At 35.2% G+C, this 26,277-nt stretch overlaps 1 long non-coding RNA gene across 3 annotated transcripts in view; it reads right to left on the reverse strand.

Moving 5' to 3' along the window:
• The window catches only part of LOC149074857 (uncharacterized), a 164,880-nt gene that overhangs the window by 87,633 nt on the left and 50,970 nt on the right, over positions 1–26,277 (reverse strand). Inside the window, exons 1-2 of one of the 3 annotated variants that reach the window (XR_016194296.1) lie at positions 4,310–4,527; positions 3,132–3,223 (exon numbers count right to left, since the gene is read on the reverse strand). This is a non-coding gene — a long non-coding RNA (uncharacterized LOC149074857). Of the gene's footprint in view, positions 1–3,131; positions 3,224–3,322; positions 3,399–4,309; positions 4,528–26,277 lie in introns of those variants that run through there. The other 2 variants (XR_016194298.1, XR_016194297.1) reach the window with 2 other exon arrangements.

The following is a 26,277-nucleotide window of genomic DNA, read 5'->3' on the forward strand; positions in this document are numbered from 1 at the left end:
CGTATGTAAAGAGAGATTTGAAATTTATAAACTTAAATAGCTATATATATATATATATATATATATAATACCCGGCGCTCTGCCCGGGTTTTCCTTCAATTACTGGGAGGATTGAAAAAGCGTCGAATCATTATAAAAAACATAAACTTATTATACATAATACTTTGCGGCATTAAAGAAGCGACAAACCATTGCAAAGGCATGTGCATGTCTGAAACGCATTGTTTTTTGCCCATTTCGGGCATTTGCCTAGGTCTGACAAACTTTTAAAGTAGCCTATCGTTCAATCCGGGTGCTGTTTGGTATATATGCAAAATTTGGTGACGGTCGATCTAAATTTGACTAAAATTCATTAGAAAAACGTCATTAGAAATTTGATTTAAATTTCTAATGACGATCGTAGATTTGTATAGAGAGCGCACGCGCACACGCAGAAAATTATATATATATGTAGATTTACTTATAAATAATAAATAAATACACATATACAGGGTGTCCTGTAAGTGCTAATGAGGCCTTTGGCCTTTATCTCATCAACCGTCCGTCGTAGAGGTATGATTTCAATTAAAAAAATGATCAAAAAGCGTTCGAAAATTACCCTGTACCAGTTTTGAGAGTGAAAATACAGTGTGTCACAAAATAAGAATTCCAAATTTTTATATGGTCTACAAGTCATCTAATTCCACAATTAGAAAGTTATTGTCCTGTCTCTTCTGAACCTCACAAAAAATTCCCACACTTCTAAATGCAATATTCACCGAGATATTTTAATTCAGAATCTGAGGAAAGTTGGGAAATAACAGCAAAAGCTAACGCACGAGCGCGGGCAACAATCCTTTCCCCTCATTTATGATGTCCTTTCCCAACTGTTCTCTGATTTTTATTTTTTGAATTCAAATATTTCAATGAATATTGCACTAAGAAACATGGGGATTTTTTTTGTTGGCTTCACGAGAGACAGGGCAACAACTTTTTAATTATAAGTTAGGAGACTGGGGAACCGTATAAAACTTTAGATTTTTTACTTTGTGACACATATTCACGTAATTTTTGAACATTTTTCAAATTGAAACTATACGGTTGATGAGATAAAGGCCGCATTATACACTTGCCGGACACCCCGTATAACGCACTGTGGCATGAGGCGCTGAAATAGAGGGTATATGGCAGTGCGTTGGCCCGGCTTTGCAAGAGGACCAAGATTCGATTCCAGGGTGAGATCAAATGACCTTTTTTTCCGATTTGAAATCGGCATAATATACAGAACAGATCTATTTCCGTGAAGCATCGGGCTGGGCGAGAGCCGTCCTCACTACCAATATTTAGTCATGTTGTTTTTGTGATCTTCACATGCATGGTGAATGAAAGCATTCATAGTATAAAAAAAGAAGTATAAATCAACTCATTATATTTGCATAACAAATATGCAATAAAAACTGTATTAGCATAGCTACAAACATAGACGCCAGAACTTAGTGGGCTAAGACCATTTGAGCACCCCCCCAATAAATTTTTAAGGGGCTGAGCCCCCCCCCATCTTTAATAATTTCTAAAAAAAAACTATACAATGCTCCTTCCCGCTTGAGTCCCGTATATACGGGACCACCAGCAACTTTCAGCCCTCCCAATATTTTCTTCATGTCGACGTCTCTGGCTACAACCAGTTACGAGGACTATAACTTATTAAACATTGGTAAAAGATCTCGGCATGAGCTGCAAATCACATGTTCATGAATATAGATTACTTGCAACATGAAATTCTGTATAAAATATTTCTTTGCTTTTATAAAACACTTCAAATGATTCTAATGGTTATTTTTTTTTAAATATTTAAATGAATGAATAATAATGAATAATAAATATTTAAAAAAAAAACAAAATCTTACAATGAATCGTGTTTATTTATATATTGCAGTGGTAATATTAATGTTTCCATTAAATTTCAGATATAAATGATGTTTCAGAAAACTCGGGGAATTGGAAAAATTCTTTGAAAAAAAGAATAGCAACATAATTTCATGTTTTTGTGAATTCAATTTATTTATAGAAAATTAATTTCCAAGCCTTCAATGAATCTAATTAATTTTCCACTAATGTTCTTTTAAAAGAAAAATGGGTTTTTTTTTAAAAAACAATGTTTTTTAACAACGTAATTACGGTATTTAATATAAAAGGAAATTTATTCGCTGTAAATTGTTTAACACCGTAATTTCAAAATATTCATTTACATATTTCGAGCTGTTAAAAAGAAATTTCGATCTCGGAATGTGTAGAGGTAAAAAAGTAGGGCTGATCCGATTAATCGATTAATTTTCAATCGGATTCAAAGTTTTTTTGTCGAATTAATCGGATCGATCTCAACTTCATTAAAATTTGCGTCAAAAGTTTGTCACTTGACTTAATTTTTTAAAACGAACAAATAAGATGCTTAAATTATGTACCTATATCAGTGGTTCTCAACTTTTTTTGACTCGCTTTTCAGCGCATAATTTCTATGGCGGAGCCCTTTTAAGTACAGTATGTTATTTATAAATCGGTATACCCTTTAGGTCTCTTTTTTTTGTTTGTTTATCAAATTTATTGATTTATTTTACTATCCCAGAGTGGCCGATTATAACATTTTGATTAATCGGTTAAAAATTTTAATCGATTCCCAGCCCTAGTAAAAAAGCTTGTTTTTGATCTTATACGCGTGTCATTTCTTCTGTAAAATTTAAGTATTAGTTGGTAGAATTTCATAAAATTACTTCATCAGTTTCATAAATATACCAAAATGCGATCATAAAAACAAATTAAATTTTATAAATGGACAAATGCATTATCTCAGTGGTGAATTTTTACATGTAAAATAATTATCTTGGATCAGTATCTTTCAACCAATTTACGGACCAGCAAAAAAGAACAAATAAAAAGAAAAATTGAATAGTAGAAGCACTTTGCGGGCCGGTAAGTAATATCATTACATATTTCACAAATTGAGAATTTTCCTGATTTTTCTAAAATTTCAAATCTTTTTTCAATCGGCAATGAGTGCCTAATGAACTTTTGGAAGGTGCCTAAAATGACTATGAAAAATGGAATGGAATTTGATTTTATAAAAATTTGAACTATAAATGGAATTTGAAACTTACCATTTTTCATGATGATGATGATGATTTGCTCAATTTCACTCGATGGAATCTTGAAGACACAATTTCCTCGTCGACGAATGTCTCACGAGGACCTGCCGAGAACCAATCAAATTCGTTTAGTCCCAAAATAATTTAAATATAAAGCTTTATAAGTATATAAAAAAATAATTTATATTATAACTAATCTCAACCTAAATTTCCTCACGATTTCAAGTAAAAATTGTAAGGAAGAAGAAGGTAACTATATAGAGGTTTCATCTATGTAATAGATCATACAATGTTCGGCCCCACGGGCTAGATGTGGCCCTGGGAGTCATCTGATGTGTGTGCGTGTGTGTGTCTATGGCCCACGACCTCAAGATAAGCTGTCACGACATTAGATAATGTCGTAAAATCAAGTGGGCGTCACATTTTTCCAGATCATTTATGTGACCCGCGGAGCAGTTCCACATCGCTCGAGGGACCCGCGGCGCATTTACAGATCGCGCAAGTGATCCAAAGCTTGTTTACAGATCATACAAGTGTGACTCCCAAAGTTTATCTACAGATCACTTGAGTGACTCGCAGCACATTTAGAGGTCACTTGAATGACATGCGGCACATTCCCAGGATTAGTGGCCCGCGGTGCAGCTTCACATCAGTGACCCCCATGAGCACCGACTTCATGACCCACGGCGTATTTACAGATCAATTGAGTGACCTGCGGCACAGTTCCAGAGTACTTAAGTGGCCCACGGCACGCACAGTTCCAGATCACTCAAGTTGTCCGCAGCGTATTTACAGATCACAGCGGTACAGTTCTAGAATCCTCCGCAACCCACGGCACATTTACGGATCACTCCAGTGTCCGGCATCATATTTTCCGATCACTTAAGAAATATGTGGCACAGTTCCCGATCACTTAAGAAATATGTGGCACAGTTCCCGATCACTTAAGAGTGACTCGCGGCACATTTTAGGCTCACTCAAGTGAAACGTGGCACAATTCCACCAGATCACCGAAGTGGCTCGTGGCACATTTAAAGATCGCTGAAGTGACCCGCAGCACATTTTCATATCTCACTTGAGCGACTCGAGAAACATATTTACAGTAGCACTTAAGTGAAACGCGGCACTATTCTAGATCACTAAAGCGGTCCACGGCACATTTACAGATTAACGAAGTGGCCCGCACTCACCTAAAAAGAAAAAAGGGGGTTGAACACCAGCTTTTGGAATAGCCAGAGAGAGATGACCAAACGTCTCATTCCACTCCACCTCCGGCAACCGATGCTCCAAACCAACCCGAAACACCGCCCGAGACTCTCCGACGACCTCGTGCCGCACGACGCCCGTCGACGGTTCCGCGCAGCGCTTCGCCGGGGGCTCCGGAGCCCTGGCCGTACTCGCAGCAAATGGCGGGGTTTTATCATCTATCTTCTCACAAAACACCCCTCATTCTCTCTCTCTCTCTCTCTCCATTTTTTTTTACTATATTTTTTGTGAATAAATATGAGCACACACACACACACACACATACAAGGCCTCCATTGGGTTTCTCGTATTCCATTTGTAATTATATGGAAAGTGAGGAGTTTTGCATCGCTTTTACTGTAAAGGTTTTGCTGCTGTATAATTACTCGCTTAATATACATCCCGGGTATCCCCTCTCCTCGGCCTTTTAACCGATGAATTAAGTAGGAAAGAGCGACTCTCGCTCTCTCTCTCTCTCACATACACGAACACACATTAGTAAGCAACTGCTATCAAAGTATGCAATGGGGCTACACATAAAATGCCCCCCCCCCACCCCCGCGTTCTCTTCTTTTAGTTTTCTCCTGTTCTTTCCTCATTTGCAAAATCCAGATCTTTTTGGAAAAGATCTTTTTTTTTTCCTTCTTCTGTTGTTGTTGTTACTCCGCATATAAATTTCGTATGGAGAGGCAATCCGATAAAACCCTCATGCATTTTAAAAAGATCACCCTCCGCCATGTTTGTTTTTTGTTTCGTTCTCTCTCTCTCTCTGCCCCTTTGCGTTTTTACACCCGTTTATCCCTTTTTACATTTTGCATTTTTTTACTTTTATTATATTTTAGTACATTTTCCGGATCTATTTTTGATACTTAAGGGTCGGTCTGGAACACGTCGTAGACATTAAATTATGCACCGTGTGTCTAAGATATCGTCTATATATAACGTGGTTTTCTTCTTCTTCTTCTTGTATTTTGAATACAATTTTAATAAGGTACTCGTGCGTTCGTGTTTTGGTGGTCCGAGGAAATCTGTGAGATTTTGTCATTGTGAGATGCATGATTGTTCATTCACACATCGGCTCGTTGGTTTCGATAAATTCAATGTTGTATTCTTTGAAATGCGTGTATAAATTTATTCTTGATATTTCTTTTACCGTGAAGTTGTGGGGGGCTGATGTTTCGTTGTATGTTGTTATTATTTTTGGAAACCTGAATATGTGTTGTCTTAGAGGTTTTCTGTCGTTATCGAAAGAGTGATTTCAGACTTGAAAGATGGCTTTATAAATACGAAAATTCCGAACGATTAAAATCACGCAAGGAATGCAATCAGGGAAAATCTGAATGATTGAAATTACGTAGCGAATTCTACCATGAAAAATCTAAGCGATTGAGGTTTCGTAATGAATGCAATCATGAAAAATCTAAACGATTGAGGTTTCGTAACGAATCGAATCATGAAAAATCTAAACGATTGAGGTCTCGTAACGAATGCAATCATGAAAAATCTAAACGATTGAGGTTTCATAATGAATGCAATCATGAAAAATCTGACATTGAAATTACTAAACGAAAGCAAAAACTTGAATGATGAAAATAACGTCACTTGAAGAATACGATCGCGAAAATAATCGATGATTATCACTAGATAACGACTACCTCATTGCATTTTAAAAAAACCACCCTCCACCATGATTTTGTTTTTTTGTCCTCTGCCCCCTTACGTTTTTACACCCTTTTATTTTGCAATTTTTTTAAACTTTTATTATACTTTAGTACATTTTCTGGATATGTATTTTTGACACTTTGGTGGGTCTGGAATACATTGTAGACATTAAATTATGCACCGTGTCTAGGATATCGTCTAACGGTGTTTTTTTTTCCTCTTTTATTTTGAATAAAACAAAATTTTAATATGGCGTTTGTGTTTTGGTGATCCACGAAAATGTGATATTGTGATTAATGTGATATATAATGTTCATTCATATTGGCTCGTTCATTTTGATGAATTCAATATTTAGTTCCTGATAGCCTTGCGGCTTATGTCACGTTGTTTATTATTATGTTTAAAAAAACCTGAATATGCTTTAGAAGTTTTCTGTTGTTATCGAAGATGTGATTTCAGATTTGAAAAATGGCTTTGTAAAATTATATGCAAAATTTTAATGATTAAAATCACGTAACGAATGGAAAAATTTGAATGATTAAGATAACGTAACGAGGGCAATCATGAAAAATTTGAATTGATTAAAATCACGTAGCAAATGAATTCTAAATGATTAAAATCACGTAAGAAATGTAATCATGATAAATTCGAATGACTAACGTAACGTAATGAACGCTATCCTGAAAAATCTGAATGATTGAAATAACGTAACGAATGTAATCAGGAAAAATCTGAATGATTAACATAGCGTAATGAATGTAAAAATCTGAACGGTTAAAATCTCGTAACGAATGCACAAAAATTTGACTGATTAAAATCACGTAATGAATGCAAAAAATCTGAATGATTAAAATCGTGTAATGAATGCAAAAAAATCTGAATGATTTAAAATCACGTAACGAATGCAATCATGAAAAATTTGAATGAGATCACGATCATAAAATTTTCACAGTCAACAAGCATAAAGGCATAAATGGTATATTTGAATAATCATAATCTAGTAATGAATACAATTGCAAGATTATAGCGATCGCAATCTGTTAACGAATATATAACGACCATAAAATCTCAATTATAGAAGTCAATTGAAGAATATGTTCACGAAATTTCAATAATTAAAATCGCAGATTATGATTAGAAACTCAGAATCATCAAATTTGAATGACTACAATTATGTTAATAATGTGACCACTCAGAAATTTCAACGCTCAAAATAACGTACATGATAAAAAAATCTCGAAGACACAGAAAGATCACAAATATAGGATTGTAGAATTTAAATATTTACTATCATAAAAATTTAGTAATTATTATCATGACATCTGAAGAAAAATTATGGAATAAGAAAGAAAACGTGATTAGTCGCGGAAAATATGTTTATTGTCCGAGAATTCTATAATCGTTGGAAGAATTCATTATAATGGGGAAAATACCTAATTTTTCAATGCGATTAATATTATATTTTTTCTCTTTATACAATTTTACTCCCTTCAATTTTTAAGGAGGAAAAAAGACAACACTTCATGCATGTAATTTAACTGTAATTTATTTTCTTATAATAACTCCTTTAAAAAAATTACATATTTTAAAGGGAAAAATTTGTATCGTTTGAATTAAGAGTCTCATACTTTTTAACTAGGACTGGGAATCAATTAAAATTTTTAACTGGTTAATCAAAATTTTTAATCGATTAATCGAATTTTAATCGAATATTTGTTATGACCATATAATATTAATAGATTCTATAAAAATGTATTTTATTCATTTCATTCACCTATTCGGTAGATGGAAACAAATATAGGAATAGGTTAAGAAATTAAGGCTGCCCGTTTCAAACAGTTTAATATGATGAACATATTGTGTCAAAACCTGAAATTTCTTTACTTGGATCTTGTCTTTTTTTTGAAAAATAACAGTTATTTTTGGTAATTATTCATTGATTTCGAAACTACTTTCGTTTATAATTTCGTTTATAGTTTTCCAAGAAACTCCTCCCGAATGGTACTTGTGAGGAGATGAGCTGATGCTCACAAGAATGCGAAAAACTACTGTTCTTAGCGGAGACAATAAATTTTGGTCGTCTTCTAATACTCCCATCACACTCAATTTGAAACTGAAATCATCAATTTTCATTGAATCTCATTTGATTAAAATGTATTGATTCAGACATTTTCTTAATATGGTCACTTATCCAAAATGTTCTGTACAGAACATGATTTATAAGACATCACTGATCGGTTTCTTCTAAAGAAAATCGTATCAATTCACAAACTTTTGATAAAAATTTTAATCGAATTGATCGAATCTATTAACACTTAACAAAATTTTTTTAATTGCAATCAACAATTGATCGATTAACCGATCGGATTAATCGGACCAGCCCCATTTTTAACATAGTAAATAACTAACGCGCTAGTTAAAATATCATTAAAAGTAAATTGATTCAAAATAAAGGAAACTGCTCAGTTTATGAAACGAAGCAAAAGATTGTTTCATTGACTCAAATCTTATTTAAAATAAAATTTAATTTTAAATAATTAAAAACAGTTGGAAAGGGCAAAATTACGGAAGAGAAATAAATGTTCCCTACAAGGGTCATGCCAATGAGCAAGTGGGAGCGTCAAGAATGTGTAATAAATCTTTCCACCGCATTTGGCAAGAATAAATATTAAAGTAATAACAAATCAACGATTGACATAAAGATGTGTGATTTGCACTAAGATAACTTATCATGGCCTGGACATCTTTTTGATTAATAAAAGTTAAAATTGCAGTCACAGATGACGCTGTAAAACGGAAAAATCGACATCTATATATATAAAATTGATTTTCTGTGTGTCTATCCCTGTATGTGTATCTATTCTTTAAATACATGTTTTATATCATAGTTAAATCATAGTTAGACATGTTAAATCATAGGGTACATCGATCCCTATGAGTCGGAGTCATCGCCGCTTTGGCGAATTTTTTTTGTGATAATTATGGCCATTTATAATTAGCCAAAGCTCACCATAATTATTATATTTAGCTATGGCAACCTTAACGATCAAAAAAAGAAATGTGAATATCGATACCTTAGTGATACATATATAGGGATCGACTTATATGAGGACCTGCAAAAGCCTGAATTTTGGACATTGGTCCGGCCAACTGAACTGGCTACTTCGTGAAGTGGCCAACTTCGGGCTTTAGCAGTAACATATTTACAAATTTACAATTCCATACCAATCTCTGCTAAATTTTGTGTGTGTACCAAACAGCCCCCCCCCCCCAACTTAAACGATGAGCTCATTTCAAAGTTCGTCAGAGCTGGGCAAATGCCCGATAGGGTCAAAAAATTGTCCAGCAACAATGACCATTGGAACGTCTACTTTGGTTACCTTCGTTCCCAAACGATGGTTTGTCACTTTTTAATGCTCCCAGTATATGAAGAAAACCCGGGCAGAGCCAGGTGTTACTGCTAGTTTGTGTATAGAATTTCAGATTAAAATTTTTTTTTTCTAAAGTTGAACAAAATTGTTTTAAATTTAAAGAAAAAGTCATGACAAAAAAAAATTGTGAATCCCCTGGAAATGAACACTGCCTATACGGAGAGACTGGGTTCCAAGGTTGGCAAGTATGGTTATAAGCAAGGCTCGGATGTTGATGACATTTCAATTTTTTGGCATTTTTCAAGTTTCGGAGCATCTTTTGGCATTTTTAGAGTATTTTTCGATTTCCTAAAAAATTTTCAGAGTGTAAAAGGTGAAAGAAATTAAATATATATCTGTGTGCTAATTACATTGTGAGTAATGTTATTATAATATTTATAAAACGCTCCAATCAAACCGCTTTTCAAGCAATTAAATTACGGCTTCGGTCGTGATAAAGGAATTCAATTTAAACAAGAAACAAAGCACACGTTACAAAATAAAATATTTTCGCCCAAATGTGGTAACCGGACAGAAGAGAGTTTATAATTTGGCTGTAGTCACACAGTGAAAAATACAACAACAGATTGCATTGGTATGCGAACTTCAAAAGTCTTTAGCCGAAGATAAGAAGTCATCTAAACCGTTCATCGGTAGAAGAAAGCAAAGGAAAAGAAGCGTTGGATTCTAAATTAATGCATCGGAAGGAAATTAAACACACGGCCCACTACTTGGAAATGGTTTCCGCCTCACAATATGTGTCTGTTGTTGACCAGCAGCAGCATCTTTTTTTTTTTCTAGAGATAAATTAGAGCGCAAGAGACGATAACTTGAAAATTTTCTCAAGCCTGTGAACCGAACGAGGATTGCTGAAATTTGAATAATGGCCGGAAGCAAACCATCTAAATTTTGTCCCTTCAAAACATTACAAAAGCTAGAAATTGGGGGGGAGGATGTTTTTTCTACTGATGGAATCATTTTGTTTTGCACAAAGTGTGTGAAACTGATGTTGCAGCTGAAAAGAAATTTACTATCACACAGCACATTGGAAGGAATAAGCATAAAAAGGGAATTGAGCATTCAAGAAAAAGTCTCAATCATCTCAACTCCTCTTTGAACAGTGTAAGCAGTCTACATCATCCATTTCAAGGAAATGTGCGACACGTTAGTATCATCTAACATACCTTTTGAAAAAGCTGAACAATTCAAAGTTTAGGGACTCGGAGAACTACATCGGACATTGAATACCCGATGAATCAACGAAGCGAAAAAATTACGTGAGTGTTTGTTTCATTGAAATGATGGACACCTACCATAGCAGGCAAAAAACTTTTTGTTTCCAATATATGAAACCACTGATGCTGCAGCCCGCCCTGTTGCTAATGTCATCATAGGTATTCTCGGGCCGGATCATCCAGGAAAAAAATTTCTAAAAAATTCTGAGATTCTAGAAAAAGTCAATCATTCCCTTATCTGTCAAGTGAACTTTTTGACAAAGGCGTGAATGTTTTGTGGTGAAATGATGTGGAGCACAATAATATTTTACTTTTCTCGACCAATGTTGCTCCATATATGATAAAAGCAGGGCGAGCGATCAGAAGCTTTATCCAAAAGCTGTACATGTAACTTGCTTTGCTCATGTAATGCATATCATTTGCGAAAAATTCGATCACTTTTTTCGAACACTGACCATCTTGTATCCCATGTGAAAAAGGTTTTTGTGTGGAATCTCATTATCGCATAGAAGCTTTTAAAGCCAAACTCCTACATTAGCTCTGCCTTTCGTGATTAAACGATGGGGGAACATGGCTATGGAACATATTCTACAGTGAAAATTTTGAAATAGTCAAATCCATACTAAATGAATTCGATCCGGAAGATGCCACATGCATTAAAATTTCACAAACTTTGTTTTGCCAAGGGAATATTGAAGGACAGTTTGAGTACATAAGATCAAACTTCAGTATTTTGGTTTCCGCTATCCTGTCCTTACAGAAAGAAGACATGGAACCTATTGATGATCTATGCTGCACAGATAAAGTCAACGAGAAGTTCTTAGGTGTGCCAAAGGCGGGGTAGACCAATCTGTTGAAGCAAAATTCGACGAAGTTGATCGAAAAAAACAGTGGAATTACTACCCTCAGAAAAATTTCTTCTGTCTTGACGGGAAATTCCGAAAATTTCGAGATTGAAGAGGAACTAATTGTGAGTGAAAATTTCTTTTTTTTTAAATATGTCCCTATAACATCTCATCTTGATGTTGAGAGAAGTTTTTTTCTCGGTGTAAGACTTTACTTGCAGACATCAGAAGATCTTTCAACTCCGAAAACATGAAAAACATCTGATATTGAAATGTAATGCAGATGCAGTTTGTGTGAATTACTCAAACCTTTAAAAATATTCGATTATACATATTATTTTCTATTAATTAAGTGGATAAATACATTTTCCCGGTACGTATTTGCACATTTTTGCTTTCAGATTACATCCCCCCCCCCTCCCGTTCAAAAATTACAATTTTTTTTATTGGGAAAGTTTTATTAGTAATTTTTGATGGAAAAAAAACTGATTTTTTTCTTCTTGAAACCTTTTCCCTTAGATTTTTGAGCATTACTGGTTTTCAAGAACTACGTATTGTTATTTTGGTGCATTTTTTGTCATTTTTAGAAATTTCTTTTTGAGTTTTTAGGGCATTTTTTCGAGTTTTCGGGGCATGTTTTATGGTAATTTTTTAGAATTTTTAAGGTCAACAACATCCGGGTCTTGGTTATAAGCAAGGCTCATTAACAATATTAGTCTTCATGGGAATCAATCGGGGACCACAAATTAGTGATTTTAGGACCGAGGTGAAGTCGTTATAACCCCGTGTGACTGTATTTCGCGTAAGATATTTTGGGTTCGATAACGTTTCAATTTCACAGGAAAACTGGAATTAGGAGTATAAGACGGGAGTTATTTGAGACTTTTCTTCGGAAAGGGTTGAACCAAAAAAAAAAAAAAAAAAAAAACCTCATACAGTGTATTGTGAAGGAAAATAAAATCATTGTGTCGAGTACTACAAGAGGGAGAGAGAGGTTTACTTATACGTACAGCGGATGTTTAATTCATCCCATGGAGTTACTCAGCTGCGAGAGGGAGATTTGTGTAAATAGCTCCTGGACAATGCCCTGTAGTTGTTGAGCTTTTGGATTAACACAGATTGCGGCAGCGGTGTTGCCCCCAATGCGATGCCATGTTTTTACTCTGAATTAAAAAAACTACAGAAAGGGAGTACAGAGAGCCCTTCTCCTCCTAATACGAGTTCCCCATATGAGAGAGATACCTATTCCTATTTTCAGCTGAGGAATTGTTGAATAGCAGCCATTTTGAGGGCGCTTTCGAAACAGAGATAAACATTTTTAGCGTTGAAAGTTTTTAATCATCTTATTATTAATTATTTTACGTACAGTATTCAGTTTAAAAATTTTTTTTTTGCAATAATCATTGAGAATAGAATTTTTTCTTTTCTCTCAAATTAAAAGTTTTTCCTCATATGGTTATTAATTTATATGGTTTTCTTCCCCCCAAATAGAAAGAAGAGACTACACTTTTGACGTTCACCGGATATATCGTTGAAAATACAAGATTCTCCTCGATTATATTCCTCGACTTGCCATTTTCCTCGGCATAAGAAAAGCATTTGAGAATGTCGTATTTATACTCAATCATTTATATTCTATGGAGTCCGGAGGTAACGCACATAAATTAATTGCTTCTTCTTTAAGTCATAGATCTCAAATAGTTGAAGTTGGAAATAACCTTAGTAACCCACGGAAAACAATCAAAGAAGTACTTCAGGGTTTTGTTTAGAGACTATTGTGTGTTAATTAGTATACTGTATTCATAAATGACCTTTGTGATATTGAACTAATTAAATGGTAAAATCATTACATTTGTCAGGTAACTCTGTACCACTGTATTTAACTAATTCAGAAATGAGCTGCGCTAATCATGCACCCTGCATTTGATAGGCCCCTGATTTGCATATTTCCAGTAATTTGATTTCGTGCAGCGTCCTCTATCGACAAAAATTAAACTAAAATTTATCCTTGTTGAAAAAAAAAAAAAAATACACCTTCGTGAGAATAACTTTTTCGCAAACCGCACTCGATCCATTGCTTCAATTTTTATGATTTTTCAAACCATTTACGAACTTATGGGACACCTTGTACATCAATTACAACAATTGAATAAATTTTCCGTTCAGTTGAAATTCAATCACCAAGTCCATCTGCGACCACCTGTACCTTCGTTGCGAACCACCTCTGCTCCGCGGACCATAGGCTGAGAAACGCTCTTATAGACCCTATACATTTCAAGACTGTCTCGACACAAACTCGAAAACCGAACCTTTCTTCCCATTTATTTAGTCTGGTTCAACGAATCAAGGTCTGCGCGAACTTTTACCCCAATAGATACGATTTTTCTTGGCATACTTCTCGGGGGCAGTTGGTGCATCTGGACAGAAAAGGAAGGAAACCTGTCTATATACATGTGTATATTATAAGTACATATATTTTTCACGGGAAGGGGGAAAAAGAAAAGAAAAAACAGACACAGACATAGACCTGATTTCTAATTCCGGTGGCAACGTGCGTAGAATGCATCTTGGCGTATTTTTCAATGTACCCGAGCAGCATCTTAAATGGCGACGACATTGTCAATGAGGCGAGATTAAGATCTTCTTTTTCCGCCCGTTAACTTCGACTGCATGAGAAATGCCATCCATTAGAATCCTAATCATCTCTGGTTTCTTATATAACTTGGTAAGGAATGAAAAACAAAAACCCCTCTCTATGCATTATTTTATCACGGGTAACGTGTCCATTGTTTTCATCTTTCCCCAATGGACGTTCCCGGCGACATGTCCGCGTTGTCAAATTGTATTCTTTCTCTCTCTCTCTCTTGACAGATTACTTATGATGGAAAGGAAGCACAGATTCGGAAGACAGATTTTTGGGTGATTTCTTTTCTTTTTCCAGGCGTACGACGACGCTCAATTTGCTGTTGAAATAAGGCGGAGATGGCGACAACGTTTGGTGGTCAACAGTGGAAAAGAAGAAAGAAAAGCAAAAACGACGAAAACTGAGATCACCACCAGAGATAATACCACCAGGTAAGCATTATAAGTAGAGAAAGGTAAGTCATGGAGAGAATATTCCTCGGACAGTGGACGTTGGTGCAGTTTGACGTCGGCATGCGTCGGCTACTATATCCAACGGCCATAGGTGAGATAAACTTTTTCAGTGACGTCACGAGCTTCGCGGAGGCATTCTGCTACAGATGGCGTTGAACTAACTCATCAGATACAAAGCTGGAGTTTGACTTAAGGGGCGGCCCTGCAAATAAGCAGCCATTTTGAAGGGCTTTCAAGACTAGAGACAAAATTTTGTAGAGTCGGCGAATGTGCATGTCGATGTCAGGGTTCTCCTCAAGTTGAAGTCTGATACTGTATCTGAGTGCTGATACGAATTGGCTGCCTAAGTATGCTTTCAAACTTCAATATTTACTGGATAATCAAACTCCAAATGTAAATTTTTGGACTTCAATTGATAGAAAATATCACGTTAATCGTGTGCAAGCGACTACATAGGTATCAAGTAATATTTCACTCCATAAATTTTATTCTATTTTGTTCAATGAACTGTCAGAAAGAGTTCTCAGAGGATGATGTCTCTGTCGTAATGAAATATTTACACGGAAAAGAAATCGAAGAAAAAAGAATCAAAAAGGAAAGTTTTCTCATGATGTGTGCGATTTCAGCTGGATTCATACCTCGAGAATATTCGTAAGAAACTTGTAGTGTCGTTATTATTCGGCATAATACTGAAGATACTCCGTCAAGATGTGACGAAATGTGCAAAGGTAATGTAAATCTCTTTTGGCTACCAGTCTTATACCTCGGACGAATTATAAAACTAAAAGGCGGCATTACGCAATAACAACAACAATAGTATCAACGTGGAAACGGCAAAGACAGGCTCCAATGGGCAACATTATCACATGGCAGCGACAAAACTTGATGAGAAGAATAAGGAATCTTCTCATCCGATGGATTCTTAGCAGGCATGACATGTGTGTGTGTGTGTTTACATGTGTGTATCCATCCACCCCCCATCCAACTCTCTCCTTCAAAGACGAAAATCTCTTTAACATAATTGGTAACATCCAAGATAATCTGTAACGTTGGGAACGTTAAGTAATGCCTTTAAAAGAGTTGGCAAACGAGCCGTAAAGAGACATCTATCCACACACACACAGAGAGAAAGTTTCTTGAAGAGACTCGACAATGCTGTAGTTTTAGTCGAACTAATCCTTTAAGATATTTCAAACGCGTTTCCGAAAACGTGGAAAATATTTTCTTTGTTTTTCTTGTTTCTACACGAGCAATAGAAATTACTTTAGGTTTTAAAGGCTTTCCTAGGCTCACTTCAAACAGGAATTACGCAAGACAATAGTGTTTTCGATCCATGCGAGTGGAATTTTCGCGTTCTCAACATTCGTCATTAGAATTTCTCATGGGTGAACTTGAATGTTTTGAGTATGGCGGGTATCATCGTTGTAGGATAAAATATGTGTGTGTTCATATGCAGTTAAATGCGTATAATTCAATAGAGATCAAGCATGGGGATTTTTAGAAAGTGTGTGATGAAAGGCTCAATTTAACCCTTTGCTGTCCAGAGGGTTTTTTCGGGATACTTTTGTGATTTTTTCGTTCATACATTCACACTCAATCAGACTAAAGTGCAAAGACACAGTGAACGAGAGATATAGGGAATGATATTAATGAAGCTTGCTCATATCGTCGATGAAAATGGAACAACTCGGATATAATGATAATTTGTCGTCGCTTTAACTTCCGTTTTTATCAAGTTTTCCCCAAAAAATTCCTAGAATTACAGCTCATCATATTGAAGCAATGGTTGTTGTTATACTGATACCTAACGTTGAAGAAAACAAAGATATACAGTATTACATATATTAGAGGACGCTCCGACTTACTCATTGACATTACCCGTATACGGGACATGCCTGTATTTTGCCTTTTTACTTTATTTATTTTTTGTTAAATAAAAATGTCAGTTTTTCCAACGAAGCTTATTTTAATGCATAATCTCTACTACTAGAATTGGGGATGAAGGTAATTTCTATAGTTAAAAAATTGTGTTGTGTAATGAATATGACTATAAATATTGATCTCACGTATTTTTGCACATGCTTATTTACCCCCGTAAAGAATATTTTAATGGACCTGCTGTATCAATGCGTTACTCACCAAAGATTTTTTTAGCCAATTTCACAAATCTCTGGCAACATTTTTAATTACAATCGGCGTTGTCTCTTGTTTATGCGAACCCAATTTCCCAAATTTTTCTTTATAAAATATGGTTACCTAACTACAATGAAATTACAACTTCATGCATAGTTTTTGATTCCAAAGAAGAGGCTTCATTTTTAATGGTTTTAATGTTTTTTTTCAAGTTATGACGTAAAGTTTGCGTAGGGTATCTAACAAAAATGGTCCTAGTGTAAAGATATAGACTCAAATTAACTAATCAAGTTTTAGCTTTTTAAAGAGCATTTTAAATCAATCAATCAATCAATCATAATAATAATTGTTAGTTTTGGCTCAGGTTTGAATAGCTTATGATAAAGAAAAGGTCTTAACCCGTTGAAGGGTGGTGGGACAGGTGGTGTCCTGCGTATTAGGGGTGGGGATTTCTCAATTTTTCAAACATTTTATTTAAGTTACTAGTGATCGTATGTAAAATTTATGCTCAACTCAGTTGAGATATTTGAAAAGCACACACACACACACACAAAATGTATTGACGGGCGTGATAAAACAATTTTTATTGGCGCTCCCTGTTGTTGACTTGAAACATTAATTTCTGAATTAATGCATATTATAGGAATATGACTATATCTTTTTTTTAAAAAACAATTTACGTTGTAAGTTACTAATTTTAATAAAGTTTATTGAAATCGAGCTCAATCGTAGAGATATGTAGTTGATGAAATGAAATATCGATTGATAACTTTTTTTTATTTTGTTGAGATGGATGAATTTTATTCCAATTTACATCAGTTTTAGCTTTTGTTTCTTTGTGTATCAAAATAAATTAGTTTTGTTTTTTAGCGTCATCTATGTTTGACTTTAAAGATTACTTTTTCTAATTTTGCACATGTAAATTTTTGGTCGTATTTCTTAACTCCTTGTATCGGTTTTTTTTTTCATTAGAGAAATAAATTTCTCAATAATTTACAAAATAATTGATTAGATAAGTTGTGCCCACTTATAAAATAATCGGATATAGTCAAATATTGGTTAATATGTACGATGTTCATTCTGCCTTCACATGAGCTTGAACTATTGAAATAATGTTTCCCGGGCCCCAACAATCACTTTCGGAATGTCTACTTCGGTTACCGTGGTCCTTAACAATGCGTTTCAGACGAGCACATGCCTTTATCATGGTTTGTCACTTTTTCAATCCCCCGGTAATTGAAGGAAACCAGAGAAGGGCCAGGTATTTTTGCTAGTGAGCCTATAAATGCAGTTTTGTCTTATAGTTATCTTATGATATCCTGTCTTGTTGTTTATTGTGGTGTTTGTTTTTGGGACCTTATTTTACTTCACTCTCAGCTATCCATACGAAGGTTTTTAACAGCTGGCCGATGCGTAGATGAACTTTAGAAAAAGAGAGAAAAATCAACTGCCCTTGTGCGAGAAATCGAGCCTGGTACTGATTTAGAATAAGTCTTTTTTTGATTAAATTTGTAATTGCAGTGTACATACAGTATTGTATCGTCTGCACAAACGAGATTAATTTAACATTTATATGAAGTTTGAATATGCCATTTACGTAAATGAGGAACACTATTGGGCCAAGAACGGATCCCTGACGGACACATTTTTTTACTTCTAACAATGCACTGATTTCTTCACCTATTTCAACTGTTTGGTTCTCCTTAAAGTAATATGTTTTAAACCAGCTCATTATGTTTCCTTGTATACCATCTGATGACAATTTTTCTATGAGTATCTCTAAATCTACATAGTCAAAAGCTCTTTTTAAATCCAGAAAAAGCATTATAAAATATTTATTACCGCTGAACCCAGTGTTGAAGTAATTGCTTAGCTCTTAGATGGCCATTTCTGCATTTTTACTTTTCTGAAACCCATATTGGTTAGGAGGATAACTTGTCTTTCTGAAATTGGGATGAGGGCAATCGATTATTTTTTTCTGAAGTGCGATTTAGTGTGAGGGCAATCGGCCTACACCAGTACCTCTTAGAGACAGAAGGCCTCCGCACGATGCTCGTGATATCAGCAAGTAGTCCATTCCCCCTCAGAATATGTAGGGAAAAAAATTCCGTGCTCGTGCTAGTATCATCGTTGTGCCAAAAAGAAATGATCGGGCTCCGAATTGGCGATTGCTGTGCCCCACATTCAATCACCATGCGGTATTTGTGAACCAACCAGGAAGATTCTACGCCAAAATAAGAAGAAACTAAATAGGATGCTGTCGTTCAAACCATGGCAAACTTGCTAGGTTGTCTTAATAACGTTACAGATGAACTTGGCAACCCGTGCAAAAGTCTTCCAGGCCCGTTTCTTTAGCGTATAATCCGTGGATTATAAGCAGGAAAATGCGGTAAATAAATAATACAAAAATTAAAAATTACTAGTGGTTAGATTGCCAATGATTATTTAATTTCCATGCGAAAAAGAATGCACAAATTGCATATAATGTTTCGGATCTAAGTAAACCTAACTAAGCTACTATAGTAATGTACGTGAATGCAAAGAGCTAATATTTACAAGGAGGGATGAGAATCTAGAGCAAAAAAAATGCAAGATGAGATGATGAATTAGGTTGAAAAATGTCTTGTGTGTTCTCATTGACTTCCGAATCCCGGATAAATCTCTTCTTGATCGATAATCCTGTCAAATGGATCATCGCTCTAGAAAAACACTCGACTATGTATTAATTCACTTCCGAAATCGATCACCGACATGTTATTTATTTATTCTTTTATCGTCTTTTATCTTCTTATTTTTCGTTTGTCACTACATCCATCTTACTTGTCTGGCACGATCGACTATATTCATTTGTTTATTTTTTTAAATTTCGATTTTCTTTGTGAATATTCTTCAATAATAATAAAAAAAAAACCGAAAATTTATTTTCGACTTTGAGGAATCAATCTTAAAATTTACGATTGCTTTGTTTAATGTGAACAGATATGTTTCTGAAAATATAAAATTTCTCCAAAAATCGAACTTACCTAAAATTTAAATTTATGTATATCTTCAAGACTGTAAATGCTAAATGTCACCATAACATGGGCGCGGAGATACGGGAAGGGGCGTGGAGGGGGCATTGCCCCCCCCCCACATGGTCAAAGGTGAAGTTGACTGATCTAATGTATTATGCATATATGAATTGACATCATCATCATCATGCCCCCCCCCCCCAGACTTCCAAGTCTATCTTCGCCTATGCACCATAATGAATAGATTTTTTTAATGTGTGAAAGTTTATAAAGTAATTCGCACATATATAAAATTTAAATATATTTTTTCAAATTTCTTTTAAATTTTATAAACACTTTCAATATTTCCCTTCAAGTTGAATATTTTAACGAATTTCGAATAAAAAATAAAAGGTGTAAATTTTATGAAATCTTTCTTATGATTAGCAAAAAAAAAAATTTTTTTTTAATTTCTCTCTAATGTAAAAAAAATTTCAAAGATTTACTAAAAATTTACAAAAGTTTAAGAAATGTGCTTTCCAAATTAAAAAATTTCAAATCAAGCCAAACGTTATCAAATAAAATGTTGCTAAATATATTCAAAATATTTTCAAATAGTTTCAAAATTTTTCCTTGAATTAACAAACACTGAAAGATTGAAATTATAAAAGCTTTTTAAAAATGTTCCGTTGAATTTACAAAAGCTTATGCTTTAAAAAATGTTTTTTTGAATTTAAAAAACTTCTAAAAATGTTTCTTTACATTTATAAAGGCTTTCAAAAATGTTCTGACAAATTTACAAAAGTTTTCAAAATATTGCCAAAATCTAGAAAGAGGGAGAAATTTACAAAAAAAATTATTTTTTTCTCTGAAATATCTACAAGAGCTTTTCGAACGTACTCTAAAAATTTACAAATGCTTTTAAAATGCACCAAAGCGTTTAAAAAAATTCCATAAAATTCATACACAATTTTTTTTATAACGTTCCATAAATCTACAAAAAGTTTGAATAGTTCTAAAACATCTGTAGAAACTTTCTAAGAAGCAACAAAAGTTTTAAAAAAATTTTCCAAAAAACGTCTCTTAAAATATTTTATTTTTCAAAAAAGAAGTTTTAAATTATACCTGCATTTTAAGGTAAATACGTGTTATTAATGGTATATTAATTGATTTTTCCCGATTACTTAAGTAAGAGTAAAATGTAATTTTTGGCTTTTTTCTGACCATAGCCTCTCTCCCCAGATGAATTAATAATTTTTAAAACTTTTCGGTAAGCACATGCAATGTGGCGTGTGTACAAGATGAAGAAATTCATTTGCATTCACGGTTGAAAAATTATTATTATTATCGCACAACTAAATTAATGAATTTCTCAATCTCATTGTTATCGGGTGTATTGACGACCGTGTCGTTAACAACGCTGATGAATATTATAATTTTTTTGTTTTTCGTTCATATCTTCGGGGGATCAATCGCACACGAGGTTAAACACTAGAACTTATTTTTCCTAATTGATGAAATTGGTTTCTTTTGAGTTAAAAGTTGATCATTTCACAGGATTTTTCTGTGGGCGTAATGCACGTGATTAATGAAGTCGATGATCGCTCCTGGTAGTGAGTGTTACTACGTGTTTGTAAAAATTGGGGCATGAGTTTTAACTGAATTCGAGCTTAATTAGGTCTTCCCATAAAAAAATAGATATGAAAATAACTTGTGCGTGTGTATGAATATTGACGGGACTTTTATGAGTTTGGTGACACGCAAAGTGTGAAGTTTTAATCGAGTTTCACTTAATACATTACTGCGCTGATCGGATTGCCATTGATGTCATTGAGTATGAGAACTTAAGTCTGGTATACCATCATTTCTCATAATCACTTGCACGATCGTATTCACATTTTTGAATACCAATATTTAAAAAAATGTTTTTGTGGCTGGATTCGGCAGTGGAGAGCGTAAAATATTTGGCCGCAACTGGGGGGGGGGGGGGGAGTAGGTGAGTCTTTTGCCCCCAGTGCTCTATCGGGGAGGGTGGAGCGCCGAATTGGCCCTGTAACTGCTCCTTCTACATTACATGGGATGCCAAAATGCGTGTTTGCGCCGGCCGACGAAGTCTCTAGATGCGGCCCTGCATAAGGGATACTAAATACCAGTTTGGACATGGACCGAGAATTGAAAAACTATAGATACAATAATATACTGTCACAAGATGGTAAGAAATCCTCGTAAGCGTTTCTTGAAGTATGCATAACTTCTATGTTATCCAAAGGAGACGCAACGCCCACCTCTCACGCATTTTCTGTGATACGCAATCCCTCGAAGCATTTCAAGGGTTAAGCATGCCTTCTACTCATTTTTAGGGGTAAGCAAGTTTCGTTTGCATGTTTAAGAGAAATCCTACGCATTTCTAAGGGCCCAACGCATTTCTAAGGGTCCAACGCATTTCCAGGGCTCTTGCTTAGACTCAGCCAAAGATGCCTGCTAACGCTACACTCGCCGCTGAAGATGCCTGCCTTCGCTCAGGAGCGGATCCGAGGGAAGGGGTCAATAGGAACGGCCGCCCCTCTCAAGAGCCGAAAAATATGGGAAAATTTGTCTGTAAAATACGGCGCAATTCAACGAACTTACGCAATTCTCCCCTCCATCGTCCTGGATCCGTGCCTGATCATAACACGATAAAAGTGATGATTCGATCACCATCGGAAAATTTCACCGAAACATCATAACCACGAATCCACAAAGCTGAATATTACAGAAAAAAAAACAACTCTTATACATTTTCACATTGAAAAGATGATACCAATAAATGCCCAAAACTAACAAAAACAAAAAAATCACCAGAGATATCTCACGCGCATCTATCATCAACACAGGGCTGTCCACTATACCCGGGGCTAAAAAAAAAAAAAAATCGAAAAAAAAAAACAACAAACAAATTTTTACTGGAAAACCAAAGAAAAGGTGGATTGATTGATTTATAGAAAGAGAGCATCACTCACGTGAATCATTCACCACCAAGGAAAGCACACACACCACACACGCTATAGATTTAAAACGCTTACCAATAGACATTACTAAAACAATAAGTAATACCTATATATATATACATACACACACACACACACAATACAGTATTTTTCCAATCTCCTGTATATTGCTTTGCAGTTAGAGGAAACCGTCCGTCATCCACCACCAGCAGTCATATTTTGAGCATTTGGTTGGGATCCCGTAGGAAAAAGAGCACCTGTGCACCAACTTATATTTCATCAGATTACTTTCCATAATTGATTTTCAATTTTGTGAACAGTACACGACGCCACCACAGCAAAAACGATCTTCTTATTCTACTCTCTACTACTAAAATATATATATATATATATATATGTAATATTTTTCCCGGGAGGAAAAGCAAAAGATTTTCCGTAAAGATTTTTTTTTTTCCTGTAGGTAAAATATTTACCAGGAAAAGAAATTGTTTCGAAGTTTAAAATTTTTTGTTTTCTTTCTGTGGAAAAGTTTTGGTTAAACTGATGGTCTAGTTTTGAATTTAGTTTTTATTTTATTTCATTGGGTTATTATTTAAGTCTCAGATAAATTTTATTTTCAATATTGTTGCTGGTGTGTGTGTTCTCTGTATTTGACGGTTATGAAATCGCCACTCTCTAATCATAACCAAGATCAGTGCCGTAACTAGCCATTCCTGTGCCCAGTGCAAGAATTTGAATTTAGGCCCCCCTCTAAGTGGGCCCTGTGCGGGTGCACCTGTTCCACCTGCCTAACCAAGATCAGTGCCGTAACTAGCAATTCCTGTGCCCTGTGTAAGAATTTGAATTTAGCCCCCCCCCCTTCTAAGTGGGCCTTGTGCGGGTGCACCTGTTCCACATGCCTGACCAAGATCAGTGCCGTAATTAGCCATTCCTGCCCAGTGCACGAATTTGAATTTAGCCCCCCCCCTAAGTGGGCCCTGTGCGGGTGCACCTGTCCCACCTGCCCAGTTACGGCATTGACCGCAATTGTATATCCCAGTGTTCTTCAACCGCTGGTCCGTGTCTGGTGCCGTTCCATGAAACATTTCGTGCAATTCATGCAGCCGCTTAGAAGCGGATTTAACGGAGGGTTCAACGGGCGCCCAGACTTCTAAAGGGCTCCGAAAAACACAAATTTCATACTTTTTTCTAATTTAAAGTGGCCTAATATTTTCTTTTGAGCCCGGGGCCTCGACCGGCATTAATCCGCCACTGCAGCCACTACATAATTTTGGGTTTAATAAATGAAATGCAGTCTATGTGCATTTGTTTTTATTACTGTATTAGCCACCAGCTGGTCCTCAAATCATTTCTCCTTCGTATTTATTTTTTTTTTGCCTGCCCTCAAATTATTACTTCTGTTTATATACAGTCGATCCCGCTCACAACGTTCCCACTTATAACGTTTTCCCGCTTTACATGACGTTTTTCAAACGACGGTTTTTCGACGGTTTTTTGCCAATCCGCAAATTTCTTACTTATTTATTTATATGTTGCCAGTCCTCAAATTATTTCTCTTCTGTTCATATAATTTTCCTCCAGTCTGCAAATTACTTCTCTTATTTCCCTTATAAATTTATTTATGCCGTCCGCAAATCAGTCCTCATTTATTTTCTGTCAGTCCTCAAACAATTTCTTCTGTTCATATACTTTTCCTCCAGTCCGCAAATTATTTCTCTTATAAATTTATTTTTGTTTTGCCATCCGCAAATTATTTCTCCTATTTATTTGTTATTTTTCGGTTCTCAAATTATTTTTTCTGTTTATATATTTTTTGCTGGTCCACAAATTATTCCTCCCATTTACTTATTTATCTTTTTCCCGTCTTCAAACTGTTTCTTGTATTTTTTTTTACCCGGTCCGCAAATTTTCTCTCTTATTCTCTCATTTAATTTTTTTTTGTTACCGCCCCCCCCCCTCCCCCGAATAGTTGCTCTTATTTATTTATTTTTCTACCGGTACGCAAGTATATCTTATGTTTTACCTCAAATTACTTTTCTGATCTCTGCCGGTCCGCTAGATTTAGCGACACATCGTTCACATTCCTCTGTGGAATTTCTAACGAATTGGTACACGTCGGAATGTCCGTGTACGTGTTGTGAACCTAACGTAAAGTTTGTTACTGTGTAACGCTTGTTATGTGTAGTGTGCATCCATCGACCATCAATTTTTCTGACTACGAGTGACAAGTGCAATGATTGAATAATTGTAGGCCTGTTGCTCTGTGTGGCGAGACTTTTTAAAGGATAGATCGGCTTTTATTCGTGCCTCGAAGTTGGGAACCACAGACTAACTAACTTCTGCCGACCACCACTGTGGCGACGGCGGGATTCGACCGTAAAATGACTAAAATTGCAATTTAATCACAACGTTCACTAATTATGAATCATTAAAACTTTATCATCAGCTACAAAACCGTTTCCCAAATTTTAATAATTTGCAATTATAATTATTGATCTTCGCTGCTACATTATTCCACTGTTCCGGAATCACCATCGACGCAGAATTTCTTGACCACGTTCGAAGCCCGATTTACGAAACAGTTACGGAAACAGTTATCCGTTACGAAACAGTTCCTCAACGTTTGCCAGTTATTCTTAATACTATCAAAGAAATGTACTTTCATTAGCGTACTAAAATCTGTACTTTCCGATACTTTCCATACTGTTAATGACGACAAAAAAAATTCAGATCTTGAATGGTACAATTTGATTCTATGGGTTGAACAACATAACCGGTAGTGTCAAGTTGTACATATTCTCGATGCACTCCAGCTGAACAATGTTAAAATGGGCATCAAATTATCAAAGAAACGGTCGAGAAAAACAGGATATCCACACTGTCTTTAACCCATTGGCAGTGCAACTTATTTCAGAAAAATGCACTAAAAATGTAAATCTTATTTTCTTTGTTGTTGTGCATTGTGTCAATAGAAAAGACAAACAAACTCGATTCGGGCTGCAATTCATTAGCACCCAATTCTTTTCATGGAAAAGAAAACATCTTTTGGCGCAATTATAATGATCAAATCACAAATATAAAATTTTTCTATTGCCAAACTGAACGTGGGCGTCACTGGCAAGAAGTTTAAGATTTGCAGTTTAACAACTTTAGTCGAGAAAACCAAAGACCGACTTCGCGTACAATTTTTTCCTGACTAAATTTGCTTATACAAAAATCATGATTTTTTTTCCCCCAACATGGAATTATCCAAAAAAAAAAAAAAATCCGAAAAAAGTTTGAAATTTTAACATTAAATTATAGATAGGGGGGATTTCGTAGAAAGTTCGAATTATCCAGAATTCGATTTAACCAGCTGGTAATTTGTCTGATCATCAATCGATTCCCCACTTCCAAATTCCTCCCTCGAATTCAAAAATGGGGGAAAAAAATCTATAAAAATATCCTTAGTTATAAAGTTAACTGACGGATTATGTACTGTGTGAGAAAGAACTAGAGATATAGAAAAAAAAGGAAGCCAAGGTGGTTTTACAGAATTCGATTTCGTAAAAACCT

Source organism: Pholcus phalangioides, unplaced genomic scaffold (genome assembly GCF_987345545.1).
Source record: "Pholcus phalangioides strain wild (caught in Gottingen) unplaced genomic scaffold, Ppha-v1.0 ptg000016l_1, whole genome shotgun sequence".
NCBI classification, from domain to species: Eukaryota; Metazoa; Arthropoda; class Arachnida; order Araneae; family Pholcidae; genus Pholcus; species Pholcus phalangioides.